This window comes from Diceros bicornis, chromosome 26 (assembly GCF_020826845.1).
Source record: "Diceros bicornis minor isolate mBicDic1 chromosome 26, mDicBic1.mat.cur, whole genome shotgun sequence".
In the NCBI taxonomy this organism is placed as follows: Eukaryota; Metazoa; Chordata; class Mammalia; order Perissodactyla; family Rhinocerotidae; genus Diceros; species Diceros bicornis.
In genome coordinates this window covers 25,358,137-25,367,784 of record NC_080765.1, presented here as the reverse complement: position 1 = coordinate 25,367,784, position 9,648 = coordinate 25,358,137, and the positions used below count along the sequence as shown (strand labels likewise).

At 39.3% G+C, this 9,648-nt stretch overlaps 1 long non-coding RNA gene across 1 annotated transcript; it reads left to right on the top strand.

The window, feature by feature from the left end:
* The first annotated feature begins 361 nt into the window (after positions 1 to 361).
* Positions 362 to 8,679, top strand: LOC131422505 (uncharacterized). The gene is made up of 4 exons (XR_009224093.1): positions 362 to 421; positions 3,165 to 3,296; positions 6,770 to 6,791; positions 8,608 to 8,679. It is a non-coding gene; the product is annotated as an uncharacterized LOC131422505 (long non-coding RNA).
* The last annotated feature ends 969 nt before the right edge of the window (positions 8,680 to 9,648 follow it).

Genomic DNA, 9,648 nt, shown 5'->3' with positions numbered 1-9,648 from the left:
GAAGACGAAGCCCTCGTCCCCTCCAACTGCTCCTGAGAGTCCACTTCACTGCTCCTTGTGTCCCGCTGACCTACTGACCTACTGACGTGTCTGAACCCTCCTCCTTCCCCTCTAGGACTTGATCTGACCCAGTACTTTCCCTGACACCCCTCTTCTCCTCCTCCCCGGTGACCAAAACCACCCTTCCTGCCACACCCCCTCCCCAATCCCACCCCCAATTCCAACCTCTCCCCCCAACACACACCCCACCCCTCCCCTCACCCCCTTCTTCCTCCACCCCTCCCCTCACGCCCTTTGCATCCCTCCCTCCACACCTCCTTCCTCCTGACCACAGGTCCCCTGAGAGGACCAGGACATGGGGGCGCAGAGGTTGATCTTCTGGCTCCTCCTGCTCGGGTTTGCCGGTTACCCAGACACAAACGTGAGTAGACATTGGACATCAGATCTTTCCTCCTTCTTATTGGGCTCTTTCACATGGTGGGTAAATAAATTTTTCATGGGTTCCTGGCTGGGAACTCAGACATTCCTAAGACTGAGGACCTCAGGCCAGGTTGCTTGACCAGCCTGAATGGGTTCTGGCCACAGCTGTCCACATCAAGTTCTGGGTCCTGTCAGCATTGCTTGGACCAAACACAGCAGGGTCGACAGGATGGAAACCTGAAAGTAGTAACTTTATAGCATCAAGAAGGAAGGATTTGTGAATATGTTAAAAGTCATTGAGTTGTAAGTCTTCAATGGGAGAATTGTATGATATATGAATTATATCTCAATAAAGTTGTTTTTAAATATGTAAGGAATTCTTATTTAATGGGAGTCATGAGAGTTAGACAAGCTCCTGGAAGCCTTGTCAAGATCCTGCTTCAAGCTCTGCAGGTGTAGGGTCCATCTCTTGTGTAGTTTGTTTCCCTGTGAGTACGTGATTCATATATGTGAAGGCTGGCAGCCCTGGGAAGAGTGGTATCTAAGCATTGGTGTTGGTGCTAGTCTGTTAAAAAGTGGAATGTCTTTTGTGCTCGGTGCTTTCTGGCTTGTTGACTTTTAGCAACTTCTGAGTCGTCCCTTCCTTTCTGCTCTTGGAAGCTGCCCCCAGGGACTCTGTGTCCAACCAGGTTGATGGGAACCCTGAGAAGTCCATCAGAAAATAAGTGGCTGCATCCTGCTGGGATGTTTATAATGGGGAAATCATTAGGAGTGACATGACCAGAAGGTGAATGAGTTATCCTTTCCTTAGTAAAGTGTTCATGTCCAGAGTGTTGGTTTACACAAAGCAAAAAGGACATTAAGGACGTCCTTAATGTCCTTAAGATTGTCCACAGTTAAAGAAATTCCAGATTCCCACTGTGCAAGTTTTCACTCTCTCATTAAAAAACACTTCTACCCTGAGAGGAGAGAGAGAGACTGAGAACAGCCCTTAGAGATAAGTAGATTTGTTTTGACTGGCATGCATCAGATTCTTAGGGATCTGGAAAGGTCCAGTGGTCAGGAACAACCCTCACGTTGAGGCAGAATCATCCCAATGAATACCTCCAACCAAAGGAGAATCTATTCTGTTTCCTTTGAGTCTATGAAGGCAGAAATTTCTTGATAGTCTTTATTAGAATTTTCCCCCTTCTGCTTAGGCTGCATTCTCAGAGATGAGATAACCTCTCTTTCCCTACCTCATCTTTGAGTACCTGGATAAACTCACTTGTCTTGTGTTTCCACCTCCTCCCTTGCCCATGGCCATTGAGTATCAGAACCTCAGGTTTATTGGCCCCATTGGATCGAATCTAGGTAGGATTGAACTACTGATATCAGCTCCCAACAGTTGCCAGATGTAACAAGAGTGCCCATGACTGGGGATGTTTTACCAGGTAGTGACCAAATGGTCTTTGTCTTTTTTGTGCATTTGATCCACATGTTTAACCATTGTGCTGAGCTACTGCTCTCTCAGACGGTGGCGACTCAAAGACAGTGTATGTTTCCCATGAGCACACATTTGACTGACCCCAGCTGTGAGGGCTGAAGATGAAAACATTATAGATTTCAGAGGCCACTTTCTAGAGAAGTTTTATTTGCACAAAACTAAAGCTTGGTATGTAGATTAGTGTGAATTACATTGTGAGTCTATTTTCTTCTAAAATACATATAGGTCTAGTTTTTGTAAAAGGACATTTGCCTTTTGTTTTGATGAACATACATCCTAGAAATTTTGTATTCCTTTACAAATTAATTTTCATGATTGCTATTGATTGATTTAGGTGCAATACTGTAAAATAGGAATGTGAATTCTTTTTATTGGCTATTTGGAAGTGTGTTTTTAACTAACTACAGTTCTCTTAGTTTTAATCATAATATACAAGATTACACTGTTATGAAAATCTTTATGTACTTCAGAAATCTGACATTATGTGCTCTGGTTCAGAATCAAAGTGAACATTGAAAGAAAACCCCAATAGGTTTAGAAATTGGGGCTAAACAAAAATTTGGAATTAATTTTTGTGGGAGTAATAATCCCAGTGTTATTATAATAGCAGCTGCCCATGTCTCTCAGTTATGTACATTTCTATAAACATCTCTCTCTATATTATTCTCATTTGTATCTTTAGCACACATTTTTCATTGTTATTTTTTCCCATTCTTCCATACATTTGGGTATATTTTTGGTGATGTTCCAAATAATTTTATCCAGGTACTTCATGAATATACAACAGAAGACTGAGGCTTCCCATCCACTCTAAGTTTGATTTTACTTATTTTTCAATTTAATTGGTTTATAAGTTCATAGTTCATGTTCTGTTGACTATTTAAAAAATATTTGCAATGTGTTTGTCAGCAAAATAAAATCTCCAAGTGTGCGTATTAGATTTTTTTCCTATAGCTTAAGTGCGGTATAATTTTTGTATAATAACAGCACCATTTTAGTGAATACAATTTGTTGATATTTAACATATGTTTGCAGCAATGAAACCATCACCCCATTAAGATAGTAAACACACTCTTCACTCCCAAAAGTTTCCTCCTGCTCCTTTTAATCCATCTGTCTTCCCTCTCCTCCATGAGGAGATATTTGAGAGGTTTGGTTACCTCCTGGAGGCTGGTTTAGGGTTTCTAAAGGTGACTCTTTGTGACAGATGTATTGTAAATGTCTTTGAGGTTCCTCATGATCTCCATTATTATTTCAGCCAGTCCATATTCTGCCTGACCATTTCCGTCTTGGGCCTGATGTTTTTGGAATTCTGTGGAAGTTGACCATTATTATTACTTCTTTGGGAATTTCTGCATTTTTAATTTTCCTCTGGAGAACCGTCCTTGCTGTGAGTATACTAAAGTAATTAATGGATAGACTTTTAATCATCAATAAGTAGGAATTTTGGTAGTCACTGAAACTTTTATTTACATTCAGTACCACAAATTTCCCTCTAAGTACTGCTTTCACTGCATCCCACAAATTTTAATGTCCTATTTTCATTATCATTTAGATTGAATTATTTTTAAATTTCTGTTGAGATGTCTTCTTTGACTCGTGTGTTCTTTAGAAATGTGTTGTTTAGTCTCCACATTTTTTGTAGTTTTCCAGCTATCTTTCTGTTACTGATTTCTAGTTTGAATCCATTGTGGTCTAAGAACATAGTTTCTATGATTTCTTTTACTTTAAATTTGTTAGGATGTATTTTATGGCCCCGAATATGGTGTATCTGAGTGAATGTTTTATGTGAGCTTGAGAAGAAGGTATATTGTGCTGTTGGATGAAGTCTTCTACAGATGTCAATAGATCCATTTGATTGAAGATGCTGATCAGTTCAACTGTATTCTTATTGAATTTCTGTAAGCTGGATCTGCCAATGATAGAGGGTTTTGAAGTCTCCAGCTATAATAATGGATTCATCTATTTCTCCTAGCAATTCTGTCAGTTTTTGCCTCATGAATTTTGCCGCTTTGTTGTTAATGCACACGTGTTAGGGATTGCTATGTCTTCTTGGAGAATTGACCCTTTACCGTTAAAGTGATGCCCCTCATTATCCCTGATAATTTTCCTTACTCTGTAGTCTTGTTTTGAAGGATAAGTTCACTGGCTACAGAAATCTAGGTTGATGGTTCCTTTCTTTTAATACTTTAAATATTTCATTCTACTTTCTTGTCGATTTCTGAAGAGAAGTTGAATGTACTTCTTATCCTTGTTCCTCTATGGGTAAAACGCTATACCCCCCGCCCCTGCCCTGCCCCTTGCTTCTTTTACAATTTTTTGTCTTTGCTTTTCTGTAGTTTGAATATTATGTGTCTAGATGTACATTTTTTCTTGTTTTGTATTTATCCTGCTTGGAATTCTTTGAGCTTCCTGGATCTATGGTTTCACAACTATCAGTAATTTTGGAAACTTCTCAGTCATTATTGCTTCAAATATTTCCTCCTTTCCTTTATTCTGCTGGTATTCCCATTATGTATATGTTACATCTTTTGTAATCGTCTCACTGGTCTTGGATTTTGTGTGCTGTATTTTGGGTATTTTTTTTTCTTTGCATTTCTGTTTTGAAAGTTTCTACTGACATTTCTTCAAACTGGTTGATTCTTTCCTCAGCTATGTCGAGTCTCTTAATGAATGCATCAAAGGCATTCTTCATTTCTGTTATGGGGATTTTGATTTCTAGAATTTCTTTTGGATCCTTATAATTTTCATCACTGCTTATATTCACCATCTCTTCTTGCATGTTGTCCACTTTTTTTGCTAGAGCCCTTAGCATGTTAATCATCATGGTTTTCGATTCTTAGCCTGATAATTCCATCCTCTCTGCCATACTGAGTGTGATTCTAATGCTTTCTCGCTGTGTTCAACCTGTGTGGTTTTTTCTTTTAGTTTGCCTTGTAAGGTTTTGTTGAAGGCTGGATGTCGTGTCCTGGTTTAAAGGAACAATTGAGGTAAACAGGCCTTTAGTCTGAGGATTTATATTTATCTGGCTAGTGGTTAGGCTGAGTTTACTCTTAGGTGAGACAGGAAGAAGAGAGAGCTCTGGAATTGGGTATTTCCCTTCACCTAGGTCACTTAGTCTTTGGAAAAACACCAGTAAGTCTCTGCTAAAGTAGTTTCTCTTGTGGGCAAGTCTTTTTAAGAAGAACAGAATACTGTGAGTTTATTTCTGAATAGCTATTTTTCCCCTGTCCCTGCCAATAGCACGAGGGGATTTTTCTCCAGTATTTACTGTGAGAAACTGTTAGGATTCCTGGGGATAAAACTCACACAAGTATGGGAAACCTTCCAGATTGGGCACCCTGGCATTTTTAAATCTCTTGCTTGTCCACACTGAGCATCCAGGAATTCATCAATTACAGTAAATGTTTTCCTACCATGATGTTCTGGTTTCTGCAGAGATTTCTGACCTTGGGCTTCTGCTCCAATAAGGGGTGATTTTCTGTATTGCCCAGTCTGGGTCTCTGATTCTGCAGGCGGCGTTTGTGACATCAGTTCTCTGATAGATCTATGAAGAGTTTTTGACTTTCAATTTGTTCAGCTTGTATCTTGTTATGTGGACAGGAGTGACAGCTTCCAAGCTCCTTACAAGCTGGATCAGAATCCAGGAGTCCAGCTCTCTTATTTCCTTTAGATCACTAACTTAAACACAAATTAACGTTTGAAATGGAAGTTAACTTTGTAAAATATTCTAATCTTTTTAGTAAAGAACTCATTGAGCAAGACAACGATATATTTTCAATGAGAAAACTACAATTTATAAACCCTTCCCTTCAAAAGGAAACCCCGATATTAAGTATTTCTTGAGCCCATCCCACTTCCCACTTGTCCCTGCCTGTGGGGTTGGGTAACAAGGGACAGGGAAGTTCACTGTTTCCTGAGCATCATGTGAAGTTAAAGGAATATCTGAGATTTTCTGTTTGTCCTCCGTGGATGCATTGTCCTATGACATTGTTATTATGACTGGCTTTTGATACTGTAATGATATCCTGGTACCTTGGCATGTTTTTTGGGCTGACCTCAGTGTCTGAGCATCATTTAAAACTCTTGAATGGGAAAATATGTTTTAGGGGTCAAGAAAATGTGTCTTTCCGTGGTATTAAAATGGGGTCCTGCCTGGATTTTATTGAGCTGTAATTCCACAGGGGATGCCTCCGGGCTGGGAAGCACTTTTTGCCCTTTCTTGAAATGTTAGCTGTCATTTCTGTTGTTTATTGTGCTTGTTCTCCAGCCATCTCCCACTCTCTTTCTCATTTGATGACCCTCTGTTTTTAGTGGTCTGGGAAAATCATAGGACCTGATGTGCTGTAATTGTTTATTAATTCAGCAATCAGCCAACTCTGTAAGATTTCAGACAGGCTTTCTATTGATTGAAAGAGGTATATCTTAGTACAAAGATTTTGCCTTTTCTTTTTAAGTTTTTTTGGAGGCTTTTAAAACAATCCCAGGTTCTGGACGTCAGTGTGGATATTGGGTTTGACAAAAAAAATCAGGGAAATGATGCATTAGAGTGTTTATAAAAATGTTTGCCATATCCATTATCAAAATTAAATAGTGTTCACTTAATAGAGCATAAACAGATCTTTTGATCAAAAATAAGTAATTTACTTTTGTGCTCTTTATCAGTGATGGTTGTGAAGTTTTATGACTTAAACAGGAAATTATAATTTTCCCTTATTTTTAATCCTATAATTAATCATTATGCTGAACAAAATGATGACTTTAATTTCATTGGATTATTATTTTGATATTTTGTCAGAATGATAGATTTTCACTAATAATATGTTTTGACATCATATTTAATTTTGTTTCTTCCTCTCCTAGGTAAAGCCTCGAGTATATCAAGGTAAGAGTTTAGGCTTTAGTTTCCTTTGTAATATTTTCTCAGTTCTAGTGTTTGATGTGGGTTTTAATTCAATTGGGAGTAAATACAGTGACTTCTGATGTCTAATTGACTTTTTTGTGTGTGTGTGAGGAAGATGGGCCCTGAGCTAACATCTGCCAGTCCTCCTCTTTTTGGTGAGGAAGATGGGCCCTGGGCTAATATCCATGTCCATCTTCCTCCACTTTTCATGGGACGCCGCCACAGCATGGCTTGACAAGTGGTGCGTCGATGCGCGCCCGGGATCCGAACCGTCGAACCCCGGGGCCGCCGCAGCAGCGCACGCGCACTTAACCTCTTGCGCCACTGGGCCGGCCCCGCTATTTGACTTTTTGACGCTTGAAAATTTTACTCTTCTGGGGTTGGAAACTAAATGACAACATAAGGGGAGTTGCCATCTATTGAGATAAGAGACCCGCAGGAGGAATGGATCATGGGAGTGGGACGATAGGGTGAGTTTAATTTTGCATAGAAATGTTTAGGAAGCAAGTGATGGCATGAGGCTGAAGTTTGGAGTGAATATGTTGACATGACCTGGCTCTTGGTGAAATGTAGAGATGATAAAACACTACTAGAGCCTATCAAGAAGTTTATGGCTGAGAGAAGAACCAGGTATTGCCAGGCAAAGTGTGTGTCACGACCCTGGGTTATGAGTCTGAAGCGGAGGGAGCCACTCATGCCAGTGGAGAATGGGTGGAAATGAACCCAATGCAAAATAGGGATAAGACATTCTGTACGGGCTTCCCAGACTGTGATGATTAAGTGGTGCTGTCTGTTGAGAGCCAGGGTGGCTGCCTGACACTTAGTAGGCCCTCAGCTGCTGGAGTTTGTCACAGCGAATGCAGCAGTGCTGGTGGTGAGAAGAGTGACCAGGGTATCAGAGCTCTCATGCTGGGCAAATAGAAGATAAGTTTGCACTTTGTGGTCAGGTGAGAGAATTAAACGCCTCTGAGAGGAGTGTGGAATTGTGGGCTATGTTCTGGAGCTTTCCATGTGTTATCCATCTGTTACTGGGTGCTTCACGTGTGCTGTATTCCTGTAATGGTGGATCGTAACATTCTCACCTTGGGGCTGAAGGATATTGTCTTATAGGGATTGTGAGTTATCCAGGTCCTCTAGCGACTAAGTGGTAAAGCCAAGGTTGTACCCAAGTGTGTTTGATTCCAAAGACCTTGTCCTCCTGAGCCTCCCACCCTGGCTCTCATGAAGGGGAATCTGCTGGGCAGCAGGAAGGCGTGAGAGACTTTTCAGTAGCTGGTCAAGTGACATTTAGAGGAATCTCTCTGGGTAATATTAAAGGGTGGGGAAAACCTGGAAGAAGTCAGGTGTTTTTTTTTTTCTTTTTTCCTTTTGATTTTTGTTTTTTAAAGCAATTGCACTGATCTGTTTATTTTATGTGATAATTGGAGGACAGAATATAAGTACAAGGGTTGCTTGAATTTTCTCTGTTTCCCCTCTGGTGATGACAGGGCTGTGTGAACTGTTCACATTTTCTAAAAATATTGCCTAACGATGGGATGTTAGGCTAAGACATTGTTTCCCCATCTTTGAAAAAAGATTAAATGGGAATCTCATTGAAATAGGGTTCTTCTTTCTATATTTGTTTCCCGCATTTAAAATGCCACTAACTGAAACTTGCTTTCTTCAGGGATCGTAGTCGTGCTAAAAAGTTATTTACTCTCATAGTGCCAATAATGTGCCTTTGCTGTTGACACATTGGGGTAATTCCATTTTATTGGTTTTGGTAATAATCTGAGAAATAATTTTTATCTCTTTTTAGTTAATTTACATCAAATTTCTGAGAAGAAGAAGAATTACTTGAAAGAAAACTCAGAACTGGCCGAAAAAATATCTGTTTGTGAAAAGAAGGTATAATCATCCTTTAATTTTTATTTTCATGGCTTGACCTTGAAGTATACTTCCTCTTTCTTCTAGTTCACTTATTTTGCTGTCTCTTCTTTCATCCTAGTGTCCCATTTCATTACCATGTATAACAGTCTAAATTCAAAACAAGCCTCTTATATGTAAACTACCACTTTTTTTATATCTGTAAGGACTTACCCATGTGAGATAGGTTTCACTATCACTATAATTAATGTTTTTGAATTCTGAATCCATTATTACGTATTTGTATAGATCAATGAAGCAAAGAAATGTGCTCAAGAAAATAAGAGGCAGAACAAGATTCTTGGCGACGAAGCACATAAATTGGAGGTAAAAATCCCTCCTTTTTCCTAGATTACACTCTAAAAACAGAAATAAAAATAATGAATAAATGTTACTAATATCTATATGTTTTGTTTAAGAAAAACATCAAAATGCTTGGAAGCATTAATGACATGATTGAAAGTATATTTGCTGAACTGGCATCTGACGGAGATCGAAACAGCGAGAATCGGGACTTGGTGAGAGTTTGGCTACTAAGTTATTACCATAATTTGACTTTTGAGCCTTTTTTTCACTGGGTTAATTGAGCCCTGCATTCTTCCATGCTGTTCACTGCTGTTTCAAATACTAATACCACAGAGCCTTTTTAAATATAAGGACTTAGGAAGAATTTTTTTCTGTTTTTACAACCTTGAGTAATTTTTTTTATATCATTCAGCACTCCCTCCTCTCCAAGAAAGGTAGAACTGAGAAATTGTACTAGAGATTTCTAGCCATGTTGGACAGTCCTGTCCCTCTTAGTACAGAGCAGAGAATTTTCAAAGTGAATCTGGTGACAATATTTACTTTTCACTAAGAAGAGCTGTTCATTTGAGCTGTTTGGCTTCAAGATTTTAGGCCTTCTTTGCTTTTGCCTTGTCACCCAGTCAAGTAT